Source organism: Molothrus aeneus, unplaced genomic scaffold, assembly GCF_037042795.1.
Source record: "Molothrus aeneus isolate 106 unplaced genomic scaffold, BPBGC_Maene_1.0 scaffold_79, whole genome shotgun sequence".
NCBI lineage: Eukaryota > Metazoa > Chordata > Aves > Passeriformes > Icteridae > Molothrus > Molothrus aeneus.
In genome coordinates, this window is record NW_027099231.1 from 328251 (window position 1) to 353654 (window position 25404).

Consider the following 25404-nt stretch of genomic DNA (forward strand, 5'->3'; position numbering starts at 1 on the left):
GGGACAAAGATGGAAATGAAAGTCAAGTGCCAGCCTTTGACTGCTTTACCGAATGAAAAGGATTCTGAGTGCTTGAGGTGCAGGAAGCCAGCAGGAGAATGAAGGGTGCCATAAAAAAACCAACAGTGCTTCTGTGTTCATTCTGAAAGCCTTTATTTAATAACTCTAAGTTATTAGTGCAATTGTGTCCATATTAAAAACAAGTCATTGTATTGACATTTGATTAGCAAATCAGCTTTATTAGGACTGGGAATAATTGTCCCAGGTTATTTATTTCAGTTAATAGTACAACAGCACACGTATCTGCAGTGTGTGTTCTCATTATTAAAGACTCCTTGTGCAAATATTTAAATACCTAATAGTTGGGGACTTGACATTTATTAGAGTGTAGGCTTGGGGAGGGCTAAATAATGCTTTTTAATGTAACTTGACAGCATTAAAATGCAAGTTTTATTAATTCCATTATTGTACTGCCATAATGCAAAATTATAGAGGGATGCAACTTGGATTTATAATTTACTTCCACCTTGCAAGTCTTTAATGTATTATGGTTACATTTGCTGAAATACATGGAAAAAAAAGTGATCTTGAATCTTACTATGTTTTTTTTTCCCCTTCCCAATAAAGGGCAAACAGATCTGAGTTCATTTACATAGCAACATCCAAGTCTCTGTGCTTAGAAATAGAGTTAGTGCTAAATGAGCCTGACAGGTGGATAGTCACAGAGATTCTTCATTCTGGAAAAACTCAGAGCAGAACCCCGGAAACTGAAATTCAGGGTAAAATGCTTCTGCATGTTTTCTGCTTTTCTGCTCCCAGGCAGGGTAGTGGGCTGATGCAGAGTTCCTAAAGCATCTTCCATGCCCACATCAGAGATGCAGATAAAAACATGTCAGGGTATTTATGCTATTTTTTCCAGTTAAATTGAGAGATGGAGTTTTCTTAGCCTGCTGCTCTGTGGAAGAGCACATGTTGACAAATGACACTCTTTTAATGCTTTCTGACAATAAGAGTACTTCCTGCCAATTTCTGCTGCCAATAATAATGACTGTCTGCTACAGCAAACAACTAATGAATGTCTCTGAATGACCTTTTAGCAACTACTGTCAACATTAACTACTCTGCAGCTTTTCCACCTTCCCTGGAAATTGCTGGGGTTGCATCCAGAGTGTGTCAAGGTAACTGACAGAAGGACAGCTGGATCTGTGTGAGTTTGGATGGCATTGCCACTGGTCTAGTTCTGCATCTTGTGATGAACACTCGAGGTAACAGTGACAGATGATCTCTAGGGATGGGGAAAGGTGCTTGCCTGTGTGCAAGTTTGTCACCTAAGGGACATAAAAACCACACAAGAGTTGTTCTGACCTGTGCAAGGAGTAGGGAATGAGCTTTAGAAGCCACTGGATCACATGAAGGTCACGTTGTTCAGGTTCCTTAGAAACAACCACAAGCAGGCAGCTTCCTAGAAAACAGAAGGAAAAAATAAGCTACAGCAAGTGAAGCTGGAATTGGGAAGTTAAAGTTCCTGATGAATGACAGATTTCCTGTGGGATCAATTAGTCCTCAGTTAATTGTGTAAACCAGTTGTGTAAAACAGGGGTTCCTGTAAGAGAATTACTGCTTCTTGGTCATGGCAGTTTTCTGTCATCTGTGCAGTGTGACCCCATCTGATTCCCAGGCAGCTCTATTTAGCTTCCAGCTCAAAATGCCAAATCAGTACAAATATTTGAGAGTAAGGAATAAGATCCCTTGGATTTGAAAGAACACCAACATCTCATCCTATTGCTTAGAGAGTTGCTCTCCTGAGGCTTATGTCAGAGGACCACTCTTTTAAAATCTCTGGATGTGTAACATGTATTTAAAAATAGGTGTGAAAAAGAGGTTGCATCAGGTACCTTGGGCTGCTCTGAACATCGCTCTTGGAGGCTATTTTTCTTACCGAGCTGAGGAATTCTTGGTTTTTTTGGCAGAGAGAGGAAAACAGAGCTGGCCCGGTGGATGGAGAAGATGGGGATTAGAGTATCAGAATCAGAACTCATGGAACACCAGTTTGCCAACTTGCCACCAGCACCTCAGACTCAGGTTTGCATCCTGGCTTTTTATGGTCCAGCTTCACAAACTTTTTGCTCTGGATCCCACTTCCCATCCCCAGCACAGGGCCTCAGTAATTCACAAATATATCCTACGTCTCACCTGTGACCCTCTGTAGGGAGCTGTGCAATATAACTGCATCCTTACAGCACTGCTTGCTTCATGGAAGTTGTTCAAACACTTCTGCCCTTGTAACATGAGGCAGCTGTTGGGCACAGCAATCTCATTCCTAAACACTGAAATTGAACAGCATTTGAGTAATTAAAAGGCAGTATTTTTGGTGCTTAATTGTAGCCTGGTGTTGCTATGGAAAATAAAGAGCTGTGCCTTCCCTTCCCCCCTGGTTCCCAAAGAGGAAATTGAAAGCCGTTGATGTATTTATCTCTGCGATATAAAGCAAGAAAATTCACAAATAAAATGGCTTTTAGTGTTGTGGTACACAAAATAAGAAAGCACACTGTAAATTAATTATTCTCTATAGACGACATAATTATGAGATTGAGATGAGCTTTGACCTTTGCTGCATCCATTTGCATAATGCAGCACACAGTACCACGCCATTGTGGATTTTTCATCATTGCCTTGTGCTGCTACTGATAGTGAAATGTGTTCACTTCAAATACTGCATTGTGTGAATTTTAATTGCAAACATCCTCTTCATGTTAAATGTTGGACTAAAGTAGCGCTGAGTACAATTTATCTCTTAATACCCACTGGCTTCTGGTATCTAAAAGACAACCAGGACGGGAACTGGATATTGAGAGCACAGGATATTGATCATTAGAAGGCCATAGAAATATTATGCTTAACTGGGGAAATTCCTGCAGAATAAGATGTTGGCCCTAATTTTCACTGATTTCACTAAAGAGGCTTTTTTTTTTCTCCAAATCCAAAAGAGGAGCACAGTTATACTTTCAGGAATTAATCTCCTTGTTATGTACATGACTGACTTTGGAAGAGGTGGGTTAAATGATGGAGTTATTAATCAGCATGTGCAGACAAAATGAAAACAGTTGAGAAATATTCTTTATTAGTAGGATACCTTAGATACAGGTAGTAAAATGGTGTGCTGGGCTGGCTGCTTGGCAAATAGCCAGAATGGACAGATGGTTTTTCATTATCTGTTATATGGAAATAGTAGGTTTGTAACAGTGTGTTTTGTGTTGATGCTTATTCATCTGTGAGAGAGTCATTTTCAGGCTGCTTGTCCAGGAAACATTCTACATCTTCCTTTGCATCTGCAGAACAGCTGCTTTAGCTAGGATTGTCATTGTTCAATTTCTGCGAAGCTGCAGGCTGTCCTAATGTCTTCCTAAAGCCAAAGAAATGAGTATAAAAGAGGATTTTGGGGCTGGGATCCAGGGTTTACTGTCTATGAGCCTTCTTTGTTTTGCTGTGTAAAATCTTACTCCATGCTCACTCTATTCCTGCTAATATATGATGTCAACAATTAGCACAGAAAAAACAGTTTCTCTTGGTAACAGTTTACAAATGGTGGGGGATACGTTGAGTTTAGGTAGTCATGCAACCCGTATGTTTGCTGAAAAGGAACATTGTAAGCAATAAGGCTTACAATGGTATAATATCTTAATAGCAAATAGTTGGTTACTCAGGTGGTTACTCTGGAGAAGGTGGTATAAAATCTTAATAGCAAATAGTTGGTTACTCAGGTGGTTACTCTGGATTGGTGGCTGGGGATTTCACATCTGCAGGACATAAAAATTAGAAGTTGTAAATTACAGTGTCTGTTTAAAACCCTCAATATGGAAGTTGTACTAGGTAAGGTGCAGAGTTCAGATCTTTTAGGCAATCAATATTTAATTTCTCACATGCCAATAATGCTGGTATTTTTGTCCAATTCTGCCACCCCTTGCTGTTGACTTGCACTCCTTGCAATAGCTCTTGGGGGCATAAACCCATGTCACAAGCTTGGAGAGAAGCTGTGGAACAGTCCCATGGTTGCCTCATGTTTATGGTGTTTACAGGGGCTGGAGCAAACTCAGGATGAATCTCTCTGAAGCACACACAGGTATCCCATGTGTGGGGCAACACCACTCCTTAGACAGTGTTTTTCACTTTGCAACTTCATCCTGGTGTTAATTCTGTGAGAGGCACTGAAGATGAAGAGGAATATTTTTCACATGACCATGCAGTAATGTCAATGTGTTTGTTTTTTTTCAAAACATCCCTCAATATGAGTGCATTCTATTTGCTAAAAATCAGAAAAAGGTCTGCAGCATGATCATTTCACTTTATCCTGTTTTTCTGGATAATTTCAACACGAGGTTATCCTGACGTAAAATTTTCTCTAATGTGGTGATTTTTCAGACAAAGATTTTTAAGTCACAAGAACACTCTAGTACTATTTTCCAAATGGTAAATAAGTGTAGATGATGAAATAATCGAGGTCAGAGTCAAGGGTTTTTTCCCATTTTGGGAAGGTTTAACCTTATTCCACCTGCAGACTGTGCGTTTCAGTGGATGTTGCTCTTGAGAAGCAACGGTCACTATTCTGACCTGAGCTTTTCTATCTGTTGGATAAAATTATCTCCTTTGTCTTGGCTCAGCAAGGAATTTTAATTTTTCTGTGAACCTTTCTCTTGTGTTCAGAGTTTCATTATTTCCATCTTTCCATTACAGTGAGCATGTCCTTCCACCTCTTAACTTGGTCAAGGCTCAGCTTGTAAGGATGTGGAATGAAACATTCAATCATGCACACCTTACATCTTAGCATAAAACGACCTTTTTCCTATGAAATCTTTTGAAAATTCTTGGGAATAATTTTCAAAATTTGAAATAGAAGAAAGAGCCAGTAACACAATATCATTTAATCATTTAATATGGTTTATGTATTAGGGTTTGACTCTTAGCCAGAGATATTTTTATTGGCAGCCTGGCAGCTCCACTGTGGAACTGTGTGCAGGTCAATTCCCTTGAGAAGGATGGGTAAATCAGCTCCTGGGAGATGGGCACTGCCTGGCCCCGATGCTGCAGCATGCTTGGGGTCAGGCTGGCTGGCTGACTGTCTAATAATAGTGTGTAATAACATAATTAAATACTCTTTTTATTTGCTGATAAATAAGATTTTTCAAGTTAATTCTGTTTCATCAGTGACCTGCCTGACTTTAGCCTGAGCTTTCCAGTTCCTGCTTTTCTTATTTTCTCTCCTGTCCTTCTGAGAGGAAGTGATGGTGGCTGGAAGTGCGCGGCCAGGGGGGCCAGGCCACCACAGCACCCCTGCACACTCAGCCTTGGAGATCTGGTCAGGAATCTGCTGCTGGGTCCCAGCCTTCCAGTGCAGAGCCTGGCCATGCTGCCATCACTGTGCTACACCAGGGAGTTCTCATCTGTTGGGTCCAACTCAAAAGCAGCCTTCATTTTCAAGAGGAATTCTTTGTGGGGGATGCTGTGAGGAATGTGGTGTTTACACTCACCTGACACTGGCAGTAGAGTAGAACAACTCCTGACTGATTTGGCAATGAAGACCTCGTTTTTCCTTCACTAAACCTGCCCTAGCCAAATTCACAGGCTGGTGATAGCTGTCTCTACAGTGGAAAATATTTATTCACTTTATTGACAATTTAATAGACTTGGTCAAGCTTTGTTGTTTAGTTTCTATTGATCCTGAGACACATGGGGCTACTTTTGCTTCCTAAGGGATTAAACTGGCAAGCACTTAGAATCAGATTTGGGGAAGGTGGGTGCAGAAAACTTTCTAATTCACTTCTGAAAAGCAGAGTAATAATTAATATTTCAGATAGAAATGAAAGCATTTAACAAAATATGTGAAGTTTTTATTATGTGGGTTTTTTTTTTTAAATCCTGGATAAATGAAATGAGGCTTTTGGAGATAGCATGAGCTGGATTTTCTATTGAGTTTGATAACCTCTGATTCTGCTCTCCTTTCTCTTTCTGGTGCAACTTGTAGCGAACTTATTAGGTCAAAGTATAATTTTGTAAGAATTATTTTTCAATTTGAGCCTTTCCCTCTTGATGTTGGGGAGGGAGGGGAATGGAGAAAAAATAGCTACTTTCACAAATAGAATTGTGTCGTGAACGGCGGGAGAAATGCGACACACCATATGCGTGAATAGCAAATCCCGAAGTTTATTGAAAACTCACACATATTTATATTGGTGTTAATGAAGCTTATACATATTGCAAAAGCTGAGCTCATTATTGGTTAAGCACACTTAGATCAACCACACCTACTTCTATCTTCTAACAATTATTTTGCTTCTATGTTTGCATTCTTCTAACTTTTCTACCTAAGATATCTACATTTTCTGGCAAGCGATTTTCTCCCCCGTCTTCCCGTTTCAGAGAAGGTCACTGTGACCTTTGTCAGTGATTGGACACTGGTTGCTTAGTTCTCAGCTTGTTTCTCCTATCCTTATCCATCGGTATCACATCGAAATGTCCTTTCTCAGCTAACCAATTATCCAAAAAGCTCTCTACAGAATTGGAATTTCATACTGATGATTTGACCCTTTCTAAGATTTCACTGAGCACTGGGTCTGCTTGAAACTGAGGGGACTACTCATGACTGAGGTATGAAAACTACATTTCATTCCCTGGATTAGGAGTTTTCTCTTGCCCACAAGGAAGTTAAGGGGAAAAAAAAAGAGAAATGGGTTTAAAATTTCCTGTGCTATTTTCAGTTTGCTCACCTTTCTGGAGGAGATACCTTAGCAACTGTAGGACATCTGAAAAACTTTGAACTGTGTCTTTATGTTTGAGGCTCTGTTGAGCGTTGCTTTTGTTATGATGTTCTTGTGTCAGTACTTTGAACTTAGCCAAGCAATGTTGGTATCAGCAGTGACTCTGATAAAGCTATGCCTTTCTCATTAATCATGCATTCTTCATGAAACAGAGAATATATTTCCCTGTGTTTTTTATAACCTGATGAGTCTAAGACTGAATGAAGTCAATGCCAAGCAGCTCTAAAGCAAAACACTGGGTTTTAATGTCTTTCAATGTAGGTTATGAACAAGGAAATAGACCTTTATTCTTAAATTTCAGCTACCTTTAATTACTTACTCTATGCATATTCCAATTCAGATTGATGAATGTTGAACCAAAAGCAGACCTAAAAGAGTTAATTGAAATTCTCCTAATTCAGAGGCAAACTGTTTTTATAGATTTGTTTTGAGGGGTTTTTTGGTAAGGAAATGGCAAGTATTTATTCATCCAGCTCCCTCCACATTTCCCACCATCATTATTCCCAGGGATCCCTGCAGGGATAAGTGGTCTCTGACCCGCACCAGGGTGAGCTGCAGGAGCCTTGCAGCCATGCCTGTGATTTCTCACAGTGGCACAACAACTGCAACAGCACAGAGACGTTTTGCTAAAAGCTCCTACTGTTCCCAACACGTTATTATACAGGCAGAATAAAATGCTTTCTTAAGGACCAACTACATTTTTTGTGTGCCTGAAAGGTCACATTTGTTTGGGGTTTTTTTCTCTTGTTTAGGTGAGAGATAAACAAGTGAAAAGGAAACTCAGAGGAAATGTTGAAAATAGCAGCTGGCAGTACTTCTGTGTGAGTATCTCCATTTACACCTCACCTTGCTCTTAGAGACCTTTGAACACTATTTAAAATGAATTTTGATAGGTGGTGGCTGCTGACTATCTGCATTTCTTCTGCACTTGTTTTCTGTGCTTGTTTGGCATCACTGCTGAATGTCACCAATAAGGAAATTGATGAGGAAGAGTTGAGGAACCAAAACCCGTTCTTTTTTAATCCCTCTCTGTTATGCTTCCCATCCCAGGTTTTGTTGTTGTTTTTGTTTTTGGTTGTTTTTTCAACTTCATTCTGCACCCCGTTCTTACTTTTCTTCCTGTGTCCTCTCTGCTGCCCCTCCCTCTTTCTGCCTCTCTCTTGTGACTGCAGGGCTGGGGAGGAACTTCTGGGGGCTGCCCCCCATTCTTGTTGCAGCAGAATCCCTTTTGGGGGAGATGTACTCATGGAAAGGGCTTGAATAAAGCACCACTCTGCTGTCCAGGGCAGTTTGATTCCTTCTGTGCCTTCTTTGGGGGTGAGGAAGTAAGGCTGAGGGAGAGGGGCTGGAGACTTGGGGGCTCTGATGGCATTTGGGGCACCGCAATGTCCCTAGGAGGGAGAGCCAGGCTGTAGCCATGATATTTTCTGAAAAATCCTCTCCTTAGCATTTTTTCTCCTGAGAGGCCTCAGGAACAAAATGTAAACAATGATTATCTGCTGCTGTGGAATGCAACAGGTGCATCTGTGATTGGTCTCATGTGGTTGTTTCTAATTCATGGCCAATCACATCCAGCTGGCTCGGACTCTCTGTCCGAGACACAAGCCTTTGTGAAATCATTTTTCTTTTTCTATTCTTAGCTAGCCTTCTGCTGAAATCCTTTCTTCTATTCTTTTAATAGAATATAGATCATAAAATAATAAATCAAGCCTTCTGAAACATGGAGTCAACTCCTCGTCTCTTCCCTCATCCTAAGACTCCTGTGAACACGGTCACACCAGGCTGTGATGGAGGAGCAGGTGAGTGGGGAATGAGGGGGGGTCATGCTGGGTTACCCTGCCCCAGAGGGACCAAAAGCTGCCAGAAAATTCACACGGAGGGGTGGGTGTAGAACACCAAAACCTGTCAAGTTTTTCGTTTTTATAGGTGTGGGCAAAGAATTGGAATTTATCTCTAAAACCATTTGGAAAGAATGATTTGGAAATAATCTATCCATTCTATTGTATACAGGAATGCAGGAAACTCTGACTAGAGATGCGTAGTCGTTTTGAAACCAATGTTATAACGTTTTTACCTAGGAATAAACCAATCAAGTGCCCTTAAACTGTAGGAACAGCTGCTGGGGCTGAAGGGAATCAATCCAAAATCAATCTCCGGCAGCTTCGGTCTCCATTCCCTGCCTGCCCCAAGGCGCGTCCAGCCCGGCCCGGGCGGGGGACGGTGCTGCCACCTTGTGGGCACAGAGCGGTGCTGTGCACAGAGGGGAGCGGTGAAGCACAGCGAGGAGTGCAAAGGGGCGCGGCCGGGCTTGAGGGGCCGCCGTGCGGGGCAGTGGCTGGGAAGAACGACAGCGGCGGGGCCGGTTTCGGCGGGCGGTGGAGGCGCGGAGGGGACAGAGCTCCCGTTTCAAGATGGCGAAGCGCCCGCGTACCAGGATCCTGCGTGAGCCGGGTCGGGCTCCAGCCGCACTCAAGATGGCGGCCGCGGCAGGACTCCGGCAGAGGCGTCTCCGCCGCTCCCTGCCGCGATTCGTGGGGTTCCGGTGCCGCTAACCCCGCCAACCGTTTTCTCCCGCCGGGAAAAGCAGCAGAAAATGGCGCTGAGAGCACGGGATCGGCGTCGGGACCGGGTTGAGGCAGCCAGCAAGAGAAACGCCTGTGTGAGGAGCGGGGGATGCTTAAGGGTACCACAACAAAGATGGCGGCTCGGCCGGGAGTGGCTTCTGCCAGTACCAAAGATTGCCGAGAGGAAATCCAGGAGAAACGGCTGCTGGCATCCTGGGCTTGCCAGGCAGGTTTTGTACTTGATTGCAAGGCAGTTTTCCTGCCTCTGCTGAGGGTGAAAATTGGAAAGGGGAGACAAAAAAGGGTCACTTTTACGCCACACCCAAGATGGCGGCTGAGGGCTGCACTCACTTGCCCTTCCAATGATGGCGGCAGTGTGCTCATGCGCCTTGGGTAGGGCGAAGAGAGGGCGGTACAGGAAATACCCCGCTCCGTCTGATGGTAAGAGTGCTTTCTCCTGGGTCTGGGCGGCATTGAGGTCGCAACGAGTTCCAGATTATCCTTGTGCCTCTCCTGTTGTGACTAAGTCGGTGTTCCCTGAGTGGCTGCAGCTCCCTGCGTGTGGAGGGAAGAAGCCTGTGCTGGAGAATGGGAGGAAGGTCCCTGCTGGTTTCTGTGTCCTCGGTGGGCACAGAACTCTGGCCAGATGGCTTGGTGAGTATTGAAAATGTGAAAAATCCGTATTTTGTGAGTGGCTTTTCGCAAATATTAAAATGAATATGTGTTGTGTTAAAAAGTAATGCTGTATTAATTCTCTTCAATAGCGTGCTAAATATAGTTTTAGGTTATAACAAAATGTTAAAATAGAAACTATGTTATGTAGGAGACTTTTTTTAAAGAAAGGACTTGCAGTGAGATAGCAGCTACAGGACACCTAAATCTTTCAGAGAAAAAGAATTTATTGCTCTCTTATTAGAAGAAACGAACTTCTTCCTGCCTCGAAGGCGCTGTTAGGATTCAGAGGAAGAAGTTGATGATGACCAGACAGAATCCTGTGTCTGAATGGAATTTATTCCTCATGTATGAGATGTATGAATATGCAACAGGCTGTTGTTTTTAAGGGTTAATCCTTTGTTAACGGGGGTCCTTTTTCGGGCTTATGCTGCCCAGAAAAAGGTACCCGGACTGTCTGTAACTCTTTGTCTCTATTGTCTCATATTGTCCTAATTTAATTTGTCCAAATTATTATTACTCGGATTGTATTACTATTTTTATAAGCATGTAATTACTGGTAAACTTTTAAAATTTTAAAAACAAGTGATTGGCGTTTTTCACAGGATCACTCCTGCTTCCTTTTCACTGAATTGTTGTAATGAGTCGTCAGCTTTTAGCCAGCCTCAGTTCCGTTTCTTTTTCATGAATCTTTTTGGTTGTTTCGATCCTTGTTGTGGTGTGTTTTATGTTTGTTCAGTTTTCCCCCCATTGTTCTCTCAGAAGGTCCTGCCCTGTTACCAGTTTGTGTCAATCCCCAAACCCCTCCCCAGTTGTCTTGGTTACTAAATGTATCTTTCTTGTCCCCCACCCCTGGCTGCCTGCCTGTCACTTGACACCCCTGCCTCTTTTTCTAGATAGTTCGGGCCAGGGTGTCGGGTGATTGGGTTAGGGGCCAGGGTCCCTCCCACAACTGTGTTTGATTGGTTCTCCGATTATGCCAATCCTTAGTGTATCCTTCTCTGATTTGCTATCTTTGACCCCCCCCACCCTCTGTAAAACCCGAGGTTTTCTTGCCTCGAGGCTCTCAGCTCGTTCTCCACGTTTTCCCTACCAATAAAACCACCCTCCCTGAAGAAACTGAGAGTCGCCTCTTCATTTCATCCTGCGACTTCGGAGCTCTCTACTGCGGCCACTCGTCCGTAAGCCTGTCATCGCTAGGCACCGGGCCCTGACTTCGTGTTGGGGAAGTGCCTTCCTGGCTGGAGGTTGGCTGGACACTTATCTAGCCTGGGCGTTTTACTTTCCACTGGCCACCGCTCCAGATCCTGAACTTGCCAAACCCTTAATTTGCTAAATTAACCCTGAGAAGGTTCCACAAGCCAATGCTGAGGGGATTGGGGATTGGATAGTTAGGATCTTATGGCCTTTCAAGGGTTGGGTTCACCCCCTAATTTTGGTGCCAAGGGAAACTCCAAGTTAACACAGATCAAAATAGGAAACAGTTCCCTCATCAAAGTCAGCTTTCCAAACCTCTGTTCAGGACCCAAAAGAAATGGGAATGCCCTTGGCAAAAAAGGGCATTTTGAGACAAAGCAAGCTTAAAATGCCTGTAAGCAGGAAATCCAGGAGAAAAGGCTGCTGGCATCCTGGGCTTGCCAGGCAGGTTTTGTACTTGATTGCAAGGCAGTTTTCCTGCCTCTGCATGGGGTGGCACCTGCATCCCACTGGAAAGGGGAGAGAAATAATTCCCCTCATTCCCTGGCCCAGCCCTGGAGTGGGAGCAGCTTGCCCTTATCCTGGAGTTCTCCTGCTCCTGCCCAGCATCCCTCTGGTACCCTCATGTGCTTCCCAAGCTCCCAGCACTGATGGATCTAAACAAGGAGAACAATCCCTGTTCCTTCTCTTCTCCATCCTTCATGTTCCTGGGCCCTGCATCTCCCTGGTTATTCCATGTCTGACTCCTCATCTCCATCCCACCTTCTCCCTGGTCACATCTGAGCCTGAGATGTGTTTAGCAGCAAATCCATTCCTTTAAAGGAAGCCCAGTGCAAAGAGCATCCAGCTGCAGGTAAGTCTTCCTGCATTTCATTTTTCTCTGTCCAGTTTTGGAGGGTTTCTCTCCGTGCTTTCCTGTGACCCAGATGTGTCCCTTCCTTTGTCCAGATCCAGTGCCAAAAGATTGAACAACTGCTGAGTGGGGTCTGGGATGAGAATGGTTCTGCTAAAATGAGGGAAAGAATGCTAGAAGAAAAATTAGCTTCCTTTGAATGTCTGGAATAAAAGCACTGGGAAAGGGCACTTTTTAATTCAATTTGGTTCCACCTCCCCTTTTTTTATGGCTCATACTCCATGGTGAGCAATCTAAGCCAAAAGATGAAATGCAGGAGGCTTTGATTCTGCAGTGAGCTTAACTTCCCTTTTCTCCTCTCTTTCAGGACAGGGAGATCCACTGAAGTTGTCCTGGCCTTGCCAAGGTGTTTGAGCTGCCAAACCCAAACTGGTCCTGATGATGGAGGACTTAAGAAATTACTCAATCCAGCTAAATGCTTTAAAAAGGGAGATGGTTTGGTTATAGAAATATTTCTGCCTGAGACTGGGAAGAGATTGGGAAGAGTTAAACCCCCCAGTTCTGCATAACAGCACAAGGATTTTTTAATTCTTTGCCTTTTTTTCCCTTCCTTTGAATGGGTTTGTTTGTTTCCCCTTGGAGACTGCACACACAATAGGCAGATTTTTCAAGTAAGCCGTTTTTTCCCACTTTTAGTCTTCAATGGAGCCCAGGTGGCAATTGTTTGCTGCTTGGTTTCTGCCTTCCCTTTCCTGCCTACAGCTTAAGTCCTTTCTCTCCTTCCTGCTTTTTGGCCATCACTGGTCATGCAGATGATGCTGATGCAGATGGCTGATAAATAATTATCAAACAGCTTGGGAATGGTCTGTATCAGTAACATTAAAAGATGCAGTATATGGACCATCAAGCAATGAATTTAGCAACAGTTGGATAGTAACTAATCACCTTTCCTTTGAAGCCCTCTTCATAGCATATTTCCTTGTAAAGGGAAAGCATTTGGTTTTTCTTTTAAAAAATACTACAAATCACCAACAGCCAGCTTAAGTGAGCATGGCAGACTGACAAAGACATGGTAATGTTTTTTCTTTTAAATCCCTCACAAGCCCATCCCGTACTGGGGAGGCAGCTCAGCGAGTTTCAGCCCACAGCTGCCATCCTGTGCTCATGGAGAGCAACCTCTCCAGCTGTCCCAGCCTCAGGAAAGCACAGAAGAGGGCTTTACACAGATCAGGGATTAAGCTAGACCCAGGTTGGGCTCAGCTCAGTCACCGTGGCACTGTTAGAAGCCTTAAACCCTTTTTCTATCGGATTGATTGATGGTGGTTGTGGTGCAGCCACTGTGTTGCTGTCAATGTGTTCCCCTGCAGCCTAGCCTGACATGGTGAGCAGGGCTTGGGGTTCTGCCTCATGTGTTAAACATCAAACCAGAAGATAAAACAACAGCTAAAAGCCCTGCCCTGCCATGTGCCTCACTCTGCACCACTGCTATGAGAGGAGGGTGAGAGACCCAGTCAGTTTTAGCTCTGTAAAGCAGCTGCAGAGCAGTGATGAGTGCCTGAATCACATCCCCTGCAGCCATCAGGGGAGTGAGTGCAGGGAAAAGGGCAGAGAAAGGGAAATAAAAAAACAACAGAGCCACCAAGACTGGAGGATGTGAGGATGAATCCAAAACTATGCTCTCCAAGAACTGAAAGAACACATTTCTTAAAACAAGACATCCAAACAGGAATGAGGGACTTGCACTCTTTCCAGATCTTGCCAGCACCATAACTCATTAAAAAAAAAAAAAAAAAAGTCATCTGTGGAAGTGGGATGCTCCTTTAAGCCTGGCAGAGACTTTCTCCAGCACCACAAACCACCCTTCCTGCTGCTCTTCCTTTACCACTCAGGGCTGAGCCATGGAGACCTGCTTCTTTAGTGTGTGTATTTCAGGTTTTTTTTAAAACCAAGAAAAAAATCAATATCATATTTTAAAAAGAACCCCCAGAGCTTTGGGGAAAGTGGGCATAAATGTCAAACGAAACACAAAGAAAGACTGAGCTACTAAGGGATCTTAGAGCAGCAGTGGTGGGGTGGGAGGGAAGAAATACAGCAGACAAATTTAACACCATTTAGGAGGGTTTATGCACAGTATTTTCATTGCAAGCAGCATTTAGAAGTGACAATTTAGTGATTTATCATATCCCAGCACACTCCTTCCCTGTCAAAGTGATAGGCAGAACCAGCAGAGCAGCTCTGAACACACTGTTCACTACAAGGCACCACCAACAAATCCAGAACAGCTCCACCCTTGGCCAACCCTGTCCCCTTGGGCCTTCTGAGAAGCTGGGATTAGGAGAAGGCCATGCAGGGGAACAGTGTTTCAAATGTCAAAGGCTTTAAAAATATACAAGGATAGGAAAGAACATTTCAGGGTTTTTTTCAGCTGATAGTTTCGGAATTTACTTGGAATAAGCTTCTTCCCCAAGAGGGATTTCAATTCTACACATGCACAAAGAGGAGAAAACATTAATGCAGTGTTGAGACAGCTGTGTGCTGTGAGCAGTGGTTTTAAGGTAAGGCCCTTGTATATCTGGGAGGGTGAAACCTCTGTGTTCAACCCTCTGGGATCATCACTTGGGCTTCCTGTGCTTCTCAAGCTCTCAAAGTAAAATTGACTTACCAAACTCATCTTTGTCTCAATCCTAATCCCTGCATCATCCTTCAGGTGTATTTCCTCACAATGAAATTGGAGTAGAAAATGCTTTAGGAGATGCTTTGCAGCCCCTTCTTCCCCAAAGGCCCAATCTGCTTTAATTTTTAGGAATGCTGTTCAAGCACAAGGTTTGGATGCAGCCAGTGAGACTCACATTTCAGAAGGACCATCAATGGTCTGATAAAGACACAGCACTTTCAAGCAGGCTGCTGGGACTGAGGAGGATATTTGAAAGCTGTTGACATGCAGTTCTAGCAGAAGTGCAAAATGAAATGTAATGTAGTAGAAGTGGAAAATGAAATGCTGTTAGACAAGGCTGCTGCCCAAATTGGCTCTGCCTGGATCCACCTGGCCTGCAGCACAGCCTTCTCCCTTTCTCCTCCCTGCCCTCTGCTCAGCACCAACCCAAACCTGGGCTATTTCAATTCCTGTCAGACACAGAGCAGCTGATGGGCAGCAAATGCAGCCTTCCCAAAGTGGCTGCCCATGGCCTGGCCTGCAGGGCAGAGTTCAGGGAGGAGGTGGCAGCTTCCTCAGTGACTTTTCATGTCCTCTCTCTGCCATGCAGACACTGGCATGCATGGCACGGCTCTGTTTTGGCAGCCGGTCCCTTGGCAGGGCTGGGTGAGCACAGGGTGAGTACAGGGTGAACTCTCTGCTCCTTGCTGTGACACCTGGGCTGGCAGGGATGACACAGTGACCTCGGCCAGCCGATGCTGCCTGTGCCATCACCTGGCACTGACGTGTTTGATGAAAATCCTTTTGCTGGGATTTTTCTCCTGAGAAGCCTCAGAACGGAAATGGAACCGGTAACAATCTGCTGGCTGTGGAGTGTGGGCTGGAGATGGTTTAGCAACAGGGGCATCTTGGATTGGTCTCCTGTGCATTGTTTCTACTTGATGACCAATCATGGTCCAGCTGCGTCGGGGCTGTGAGCAGTCCCAGGTTTTTATTATTCATTCCTTTCCAGCTTTCTGATGTCTCCTTGCTCTTTTAGTATAGTTCTACTATCTCATTTTCTTTTAATATAATAGAGATGATAAAATAATATTTCAGCCTTCTGAAAGGTGGAGTCAAGATTCTCGTCTCTTCCCTTGTCTTGGGGACCCTCAAACACCACCACAATCAGTGGCCGAGCGGGTTTGTGCGAGCCTCTCAGTAACCCTCGGCTGGTCCCGAGTCGGCAGACACCGGGGGGGCAGCCCCGACACGGCCGAGAGAGGGAAGACACTCTCTGTGCCCCGAGGGTGCTGAGGGCACCTGGGCTGGGGGGAGACACTCTCTGTGCCCCGCGGGTGCTGAGGGCACCTGGGCTGGGGGTAGACACTCTCTGTGCCCCGAGGGTGCTGAGGGCACCTGGGCTGGGGGGAGACACTCTCTGTGTGTGCCCCGAGGGTGCTGAGGGCACCTGGGCTGGGCCCCTGTGCAGCACAAGAGACACCAGAGACAGCGGTAGATGATAAAGGGCCGACTCTTAGCAGGGGTTAATCCAAGGTTTTATTAGGAGTCCCAAAGGAGCTCCTGCACCTCAGGGGCCTCCTGCCGAGAGCCCCGGGAGATGTGTCAAGGTCACCTTTAAAGGGAGGTGGAAACCAAAAGTAGATAACATCTTACCAACCATTAAGTGACCCTAAGGGATGGATGCTGGGGGATCCAGACATACAGGACAGCGTATGGGGCAAGGTTTGGGGGGCTGACCCCTGGCCTCTGGCTCATCACTCGACGACTTGGACCGAAACTTCTGCATGGAGGGGATGGGAGGCTGAGTGATTGACAGAGAGGCAGGGTGGGGGTTTGGGGATGATCTCATCCCGGGAGAGGGATAACACAGGTAGAAGGAGGGGGGTACAGTTTGGGTTAAACCATTTGGGAAAAATATGGGGATACAAAACAAAATGACTTCAAAGTATTACAAAGTATAAAAATGCACTACAGCAGGTTTGGGCAGCACCAAATAAAACGTAATAAAATGCTTTAAAAATAAAAAAATTAAAAATAAAAATTATATAAAATTTAAAAAAACAAAATTAATTTAAAATAAATGAAAAACAAAATAAAAACTGTAAAGTGCTGTAAAGTGCTAAAAGTACCTAAAAGATAGTGCCGTAATGCAAGACCCTCAAACACCACCACAATCACCAGCTTGAGTTGGTCTGGGCAGCACTAAATAAAAAAAACTAAAAACCTTTAAAAATAGAAAACTTAAAAATAAAAAATAAAATTTAATAAATTAAATCAAATCTTTTAAAATAGAAATTTAAAAATAAAAATTTAATAAAAAATAAAATAAAAAAATAAAATAAATGCTTTAAAAATAGAAAAATAAAAAATAAAATTAAAAAATAAAATTAAAGCTCTAAAAATAAAAAAAAATAAATATACAAAATAAATAAAAAATAAAAATAAAAAATAAATCCTTTAAAAATAGAAAAATAAAAACTAAAATAAAATATAAGATTAAAAAATTAAAATAAAAAGCTTTAGAAATAGAAAAATTAAAACTAGTAAGTAAATAAAAAATAAAATTAAAAAAATAAAATAAAAGCCTTTACATATAGAAAAATTAAAACTAACTAAATAAAAAATAGAAAAATAAAATAAAAGCTTTAAAAATAGAAAAATTAAAACTAAAAAATAAAATTAAAAAATAAAATAGCTTTAAAAATAGAAAAATTAAAAATAATAAGTAAATAAAAAATAAAATTAAAAAAATAAAAATGCTTTAAAAATATATAAATTAAAAATAAAAATTAAGTAAAATTAAAAAAACAAAATTAATTTAAAATAAATGAAAAACAAAATAAAAACTGTAAAGTGCTGTAAAGTGCTGTAATCGTTCCATAAAAGGTAGTGCCGTAATGCAAGACCCTCAAATACCACCACAATCACCAGCTTGAGTTGGTCTGGGCAGCACTAAATAAAAAAAACTAAAAACCTTTAAAAATAGAAAAATTAAAAATAAAAAATAAAATTAGAAAAATACAGAAAGCTTTAAAAATAGAAAAATAAAAAATAAAATTAAAAAATAAAATTAAAGCTTTAAAAATAGAAAAAAGAAAAATAAAATTTAAATAAAAAATAAAAATAAAAAATAAATGCTTTAAAAATAGAAAAATTAAAAATAATAAGTAAATAAAATTTTTAAAATAAAATAAAAAGCTTTAAAAATAGAAAAATTTAAAATAAAATAAAAATTTAAAATAAAAAAAATTTAAAAAATTAAAATAGATTTAAAATAAACTAAAAACAAAATAAAAACCGTAAAGTGCTGTAAAGTATCATAAAAGTTCCATAAAGGGTAGTGCCGTAAAGCGCGACTGTCGTAAAACTGCCGTAAAGCGCGACCGTCGCAAAAGGTGCCGTAAAGCGTGACTGTCGTAAAAGGTGCCGTAAAGCGCGACCGTCGCAAAACTGCCGTAAAGCGCGACTGTCGTAAAACTCGACTGTCGCAAAGGGGGCCGTAAAGCGCGACTGTCGTAAAAGGTGCCGTAAAGCGCGACTGTCGTAAAACTGTCGTAAAGCGCGACTGTCGTAAAAGGTGTCGTAAAGCGCGACTGTCGCAAAAAATGCCGTAAAGCGCGACTGTCGTAAAAGGTGCCGTAAAGCGCGACTGCCGTAAAATTGTGCCATATAGGCTGGCAGGGCCGTGGCAGTCACGGAATGCCGCACAAGATCGCGACGGCCTCCCGAGTGGGCGTGACCGGGACAGGGCGCCGTGTCGACGAGCTGACGTCATTAGGCGGCACTCTGCCTACAGTGCGCCGGTCCAGACGGCAGGGGGCGCTGTGCCTGCAGTGCGCCGATGCAGACGGCAGGGGGCGCTGTGCCTGCAGTGCGCCAAAGCAGACGGCAGGGGGCGCTGTATAAATAGAGTATTAAGTACAAACTATCTAGAAGAAGAAATAAAAGCTCTATGTCACCTGCAGCTGTAGAAAATTTCAGGCTCCCATGGAGGAAATAGTTTTCCTAAAATCATTACCGTTTTGGGGTTTTTTGCACTCCCCGGTAGCCTGAACGTTTCTACTGCTGCTTTTTTATTCTAAAGCTAGAATGGAAATCCAAGATTAGAAATAGAGGGAAAGAAAGAGAGAAAGAAAGAAAGAGAGAGAGAAAGAAAGAGAAAGAAAGAAAGAAAGAAAGAAAGAAAGAAAGAAAGAAAGAAAGAAAGAAAGAAAGAAAGAAAGAAAGAAAGAGACAGAAAGAAAGAAAGAGAGAGAGAAAGAAATAGAGACAGAAAGAAAGAGACAGAAAGAAAGAAAGAGAGAGAGAAAGAAATAGAGACAGAAAGAGAGAGACAGAAAGAGAGAGAGAAAGAGAGCGAGAGAAAGAAATAAAGAGAGAGAGAAAGAAATAGAGACAGAAAGAGAGAGACAGAAAGAGAGCGAGAGAAAAAAATAAAGAGAGAGAGAAAGAAATAGAGACAGAAAGAAAGAGACAGAAAGAGAGCGAGAGAAAGAAATAAAGAGAGAGAGAAAGAAATAGAGAAAGACAGACAGAAAGAAAGAAAGAGAGAGACAGGAAGAGAGCGAGAGAAAGAAAGAAAGAGAGAGAGAAAGAAATAGAGAAAGACAGAAAGAAAGAGAGAGGCAGGAAGAGAGCGAGAGAAAGAAAGAGAGAGAGAACTAGAGAAAGACAGACAGAAAGAAAGAGAGAGGCAGGAAGAGAGCGAGAGAAAGAAAGAGAGAGAGAGAGAAAGAAATAGAGAAAGACAGACGGAAAGAGAGAGAAAGAGAGCGAAAGAAAGAGAGAGAAAGAAATAGAGACAGAAAGAGAGCGAGAGAAAGAAAGAGAGAAAGAAATAGAGACAGAAAGAAGGAGACAGAAAGAGAGCGAGAGAAAGAAAGAAAGAGAGAAAGAAATAGAGAGACAGAAAGAAAGAGAGAGAAAGAGAGAGAGAGACAGAAAGAAAGAAAGAGAGAGAGAGACAGAAAGAAAGAAAGAGAGACAGAAAGAAATAGAGAAAGGGAGACAGAAAGAGAAAGACAGAAAGAAAGAAAGAGAGAAAGAAAGAAAAGGAAAAAGGAAAGGAAGAAAAAAAAAAGAAGGAAGAGAAAGGAAGAAAAAAAATGAAAAAGGAAAAGGATGAGAGTGAAAAAGAAAGAGCGAAAGTGGAAAAGGGGGTGAAAAACAGAGTGAAAAAAAGAAAAAAGAGTTGGAGTGGAAAAGAAAGGACATTCGGGAGGGGCGGTGCTGCCTAAGGTGCTTCCGCGCCCAGGAGCGAAGGAGCCGTTTGATCCCCCGGCGGGACTGCAGCTCCCGGTGGCGGAAAACAGAGCGGTGGCTGTCAGTCCGAGACTACAACTCCCGGCAGGCCCTGCTGCCGTAAAGCGCGGCATCTGACGCAACGGCCGACACGCCATATGAATGGCTGGCGGGCCGAGGCGGCCGCGCGCCGGGGGAGCGGGCTGGGCGCGGGGAGCTCCCGGCGCCTCTCCCGCGCGGGACGGAGCCGCGGCAGCGACGCTGGAGGGGCGAAGCCTCCGGCCGGCCGCCCGCACGGAGCCAAGCGGCGCGGAAAGGGCGTCCACCCGGTGCCTCGGCCTCGCTCAGCGGTCCCGGTGGCGGGGGCTCAGCTCGGGCGGGGCGCGCTGCCACCCGCCGATGGCGGAGCGCCAGGCGGTGCTTTGCTGCCGCGGACCGGGAGCTGCAGGAGCCGCCCCGGGCGAGCGGCGCCGGGCGCTGCCGCGGTCACTGTGCGGCGGCTGGCGGAGGCGCGGGAGCCGCCGAGCTGCAGCCGTGTCCCTCGGGCTGCTGCCGCTGCTGCGGGCGGGGGCGGACGAGCGGCTGCGCAGGCGGCTCCGCGGCGTGCTCAGCCTTGCGAGCAGAGAGCGCTCGACAGCGCTGGAATGACACGGCTGCTGAGTGCCTCAGTGCTCGTGGCTCTTTCTTCCACGCAAACAGATGGAGCGGCATCGCTGAGCAGTAAAACACAGCGATGGCCCGGAGAATGGCGAGCGCAAGGAGCGCGCGGGCTGGATCCTTCTGCTGGCACAGGTGCGATCCGCAAACTCAGCCCCTTGTGCCCCTACCCTCCCGACCCCCAGGGGAAATGCTCTCCAGCCTCGAGCTGCTGCAAGACAAAACGTGTGATTTGACACTAGGGTCCGGAAAAGGTTTCCGTTTAGATTAGCAAATGCCTCAATTGTTCTTGGTTACATCCTAGGATCGGTTTTAGGCAGTGACTTTATACCGCTTGTCGGATTTTTCTTGTGCAATGGTAAGAAAATAGGCAGGTCTGATACTGGTTTCGCTTTTTTTCTACTTCATGTTCCATGAGCTGCTTTTATCCAAGCAATTGTTTTAAAGTTCTACTGTCGGCGTTTCTGGTTCACTTTTTTTTTTTTCTTTGCAGCACCCGTGACTTTTTTTTTTTTTTTTCTCTAAATCGGCAGCAAATATAGCTGAGTAAAATTACCTTGGTTTTCTTCCTTCTTAAATGTTTTTATTGATAGTCCTATTTGAATATGCAGAACAAGTGGGTATGTCCTGTAATATATCCTAGCTTTTCTTGTTTACAGGGTACTCAGAAAATACTTTTCCCTTAGAGTCCCACTGAAACATTCTCAGTGCAATCTCCGTTAAGGTATGTGTTTACAAATAAGCCACCATCAGCTGAGATGTTTGCCTGTGTACCTTTTCCTGTAATTCAGAGCTTGCGTTCTGTGGTTTTTATGATAAACCTATCAAACTTGCGAAACTGTTTTGCAAGTCTTAATCGTTGAAGGCAGCAAGAAGTGGTTTAAAAGCCTGTTCTTGAGCAGACAAAGGGAAAAAGTGTGAATTTGATGCTGAACTTGTCCTTTTTCATTTGACTTGCCTTGAATGATTTAGGAAGAGAGAGAACTAGAAAAAAGAGAGAAATAGAATTGGTTCTTGGGCCCTCCTAAAATGCTCCCCGTGATTCTGTGTGGAGCCAAAGTGAAGGGTGATGGAACAGAGCCCTGTGCTTTAGAAGGAAATCAATTTCAACCTGATCTCCACCCTGAGTCTCCCTAATTTCTGTTTTTAAAATGCAAACTAAGTTTAGGAAGTGTTGGAAGTTAGTATTTTGGGGAAGAAATGGCAGTTGCACCAACCGTTCCATTTCCCAGAGGCTCTGGGAACGATTCATTTTGTAAGCGCTGTAACTGCAATCGGTTGGTGGTTCGGGGTTGGAATGTGCACTTGCCCTCCTCTAAAGCACTCGTTCATTTGCATTTCAGTGCCAGGAGAAGAGAAACTGGAGAAACTGGAGAAGAGCCCAAGAGACATTTTTCGTCCTGAGATACAAAAGGTAGGAAGTGACTTTTTTTTGTTTGGTTCTTTTTCTTTATGATTTTCTGGAAATAGAAGTAATTAAGTATAGATACTACTGGTTTGTTTCTTCCAGTAGCTAATAATAATAATAATAATAATAATAATAATAATAATAATAATAATAATAATAATAATAATAATAAAATACTACTTAAACTGTCTCTTTATCCATTGAACTGGCCATTTCAAATCCAAACTTCTAAACACAAATAAAACCATCATCCTTGTAGAATCTGTAATAGGAGGGGGCTAAAGATGCTGTTTTTGTTGACAGGATTTATTGGTTCTTGAAGGGCAAGAGGTGAGTACAAGCCTAACTACTTCTTGCTCACAGACCCGTCCGGTGAGTACAGCTTTGTATTTTGATGGGCTTTTGATGACTTCTAAATCAATTGCTCGTTACAGTAAAAAGAAGTAATGTTTTTTTGAACCTGACAGCAAAAATAACTTGAAGCACCAACTTAATAATAATTGATCACCCATCTAAGTTAATGGTTTTATGCTATACTATCAAAGTTTAAAGGTAAATTATCGTGTAGTAGGAGATAGTATAAAATGTATGTTCTGATGTGTAGGATGTATGCAAAGATTAGAGGACCCAAATTGTTATGTCTTCTGTTTGACTGTTTACCAAATAATATTTGGTTTTATTTTCCAGGGATCGGTATATTTTAAATTTGGAATCCTCTATGCTAAGGATGGTCAGCTTACAGGTGATGAAATGTTCAGTCATGGTGAGTTTTCCACCTTCTCCTTAATTGTTTTGCTCATCTGAAAAAAAAAAAAAAAAAAAAAAAAAAGGTATGTTTATTATTTGTTACCCTGTTCTGTCCGTTTCCTCAGTATTTGCTGGAGCTCTGCTTACCCAAGCTTTGGGTAAAACAAGCTTTGGGTTCCTTCTGTCCCACTGGGTGTTGCCCAGTTTGGTTGCATCGGGTGAAATTCACCCTGAGCCCTTACAGAACCAGCTCAAACCACGTGAGAGCCATTCGCAGCTCTCTCAGGACACCCGGAGGAGGATGGGTGACGTTTCTGAGCATCTGGCAAGTGTACTTCTATCAAAACTCGGCCTGTGTAATTTCTGGGGAAAACCCTTCCGTATCCTGGAGGGTTCCTCAAACTCTGTTGAGGATCCAGTTAGCAGTTGCTCACCTGGATGGTTCTAGCTCCTCAAGTTAACACTTGTACTCCTGCCCTGTAGTTTAGATCTATGGTAGTTTTGTTATTTTGCACGATTTTACGTCTTTGGAAAATAACGTGCGTTTCACTCTTTGGAACCTCTCGGATCATTCTTTGGTGCAGCACCACCTAATGGGACACTTGGCTGCTGTGCTGAAGGGCTTGGTTACTAGGATTGTAAATCCCGGAGAGTTTGTAAGTCTTCTGTCCCCAGGGAGGTATCACGCTTTGTTCACTCTGTTTGTCAGGTGCTGCTTCTCGTCGGAAGTATTAACTTCAAACTGCCCTGTTCTTTTTTTAACTTTTTTTCCTGGTTCTCTCCGTAGGGCAGGGAAGGACTCTCGTATCCTGGTCGTCAGACTCAGCGCTGCCCGAGAAGATACAGAGAGTGTAAAAATCATAAGAAGCAAATAGGACTGCAGAGGAAACAAACTGGAGAGAACAAAAGGTGATATTGTTCTCCTTAGCCTGGATTAGAAACATCCCCTGTGCTTTGATGCCGGTGGCTGCCAGGGGCTCGTTAGGTCTTTTTAGGCAGGTGTAGGTGTTCACTTGTAGGTTCTATTTTTTGGCAAAGGACCATGAGAGAAGTTTATTTCTACATCCAAATAAACATTCATCTTATCTGAACATAACCTGTCATCCCATTTCTGACGTTAAGGACTCCTGTATAAATACTTGGGGAGGTTTTCTTTGTCGTTTCTGAATGGTTCCACTTTGGTTCCATCTACCTGCCGGATACTTGAACGAGTCTGAGGTGGTTTAATTGCATACTGCTTCCTTGAAATTCTGTTGGTCTCTGCTTGGAACCCTTCTTGTAGTGCTTAATGCAAGACTTCTGATGGTGTTTTCTTGCCTGTTTGTGTTTAAGGTCGTGCTCTGATGCATTTACAGAAACCATGGCAGGAGAGAGTCAGCTGCTGGAGAAGAGGAGACAGTATTATCCCTGTGCAGCATAGAACTGCGCTACTGCTGTGTCATCAGCTGTGTCTGCACTGAAAGTAGCCACCTTCACTTGTAGGTAGCTCCTTGGTGCTTTAGGACACGCTGAGGGATTTATTCCTTTTGGGATCCACGATGAGAATTCCCAAGAGAGGTAGTAATAAGGTATGAGACTGGAAAAAAGCCTGTGTCCTTGGAATGTTGTTGTTGTCGTCAAAAGTTAATTTTTCCTTCTTTCTTAGCCAGTAGTCAGCTTTTTGCTTTATTTTTTGTGGGATCAGTACTTGATTGTTTAAAAAATTGCTTCAAAATAACTGCAGTGGCTGGCCACCAGGACCTTGTTCAGATTTGCCTATTTGCTTGTAGCTAAAACGTTTCCATACTGTTTCTCGTTCTATTGAAGAAACTGCTGCCCAGTCAACTAAGAACTGAACATCTATCTGTCTAGGACATGGGGAGAGGATTTAGGTCGTGTCTTTGTTTCCAGAAAAAAGTTCCAGTGTAGTTTCTAACTAGAGGCAAAGGAGGGGTGAAGACTCGGGGCTCTGATGCCGTTGGGGGCACCCCGAGGTGCCCAGGAGAGGGAGCCCCACTGCGGTGCAGGAGCAGGTATGTTATCACGTACTAGAGAGCAAATGATAAATAGAAATAGGAAAATTATAAATATAAAAATATTTTTTAAATCGTTAAAGAAAGCGGTTTTTTTTACTTGCCAGTAGGCAGGGTTTTGATGATAAAAATGATAAATACAAAGAATATGAAGGTAGAAATCTAAGTCTAGAAATATATCATAAATACGTACAGATAAAGTTTAAAACTAGAAGAAAAAATCAGTTGCAGCAGTAGATACGATACATAATATAAATAATACTTTAAATACATGTCTAGAATTTTATAGATATTATAGATAATTATTAATAGATTGCATCAAAAGAAACCATATATATAAATGTGAGTATAACTATACAAAGTATAAAAATATTTCGATACCGTTTAAAAGAAGGTGTTTTCGTGTATTTTTTTGGTTAGAGATGGGGTTTTTATTTGGATTAATAGAAGTATTCTAGAAAGATAAATCTAACTATAGAAAGATACAATCGATAGAGAAAGATATTTCTAAAAACACAACCGAACGACGCCGCCTTCGGGGGAATCGCACGAGCTCGGCCGAAGCAAGGCGAGAGCAGCCGACCC

General features: G+C 43.0%; 2 long non-coding RNA genes across 2 annotated transcripts; both read left to right on the forward strand.

The window, feature by feature from the left end:
• Window positions 1-2050: 2050 nt before the first annotated feature.
• On the forward strand, window positions 2051-8558 carry LOC136571153 (uncharacterized). Its single transcript, XR_010785652.1, has 3 exons — window positions 2051-2082; window positions 7565-7633; window positions 8494-8558. It is a non-coding gene; the product is annotated as an uncharacterized lncRNA (long non-coding RNA).
• Window positions 8559-9275: 717 nt separating this feature from the next.
• Window positions 9276-15843, forward strand: LOC136571158 (uncharacterized). The gene is made up of 2 exons (XR_010785660.1): window positions 9276-10030; window positions 12466-15843. It is a non-coding gene; the product is annotated as an uncharacterized lncRNA (long non-coding RNA).
• The last annotated feature ends 9561 nt before the right edge of the window (window positions 15844-25404 follow it).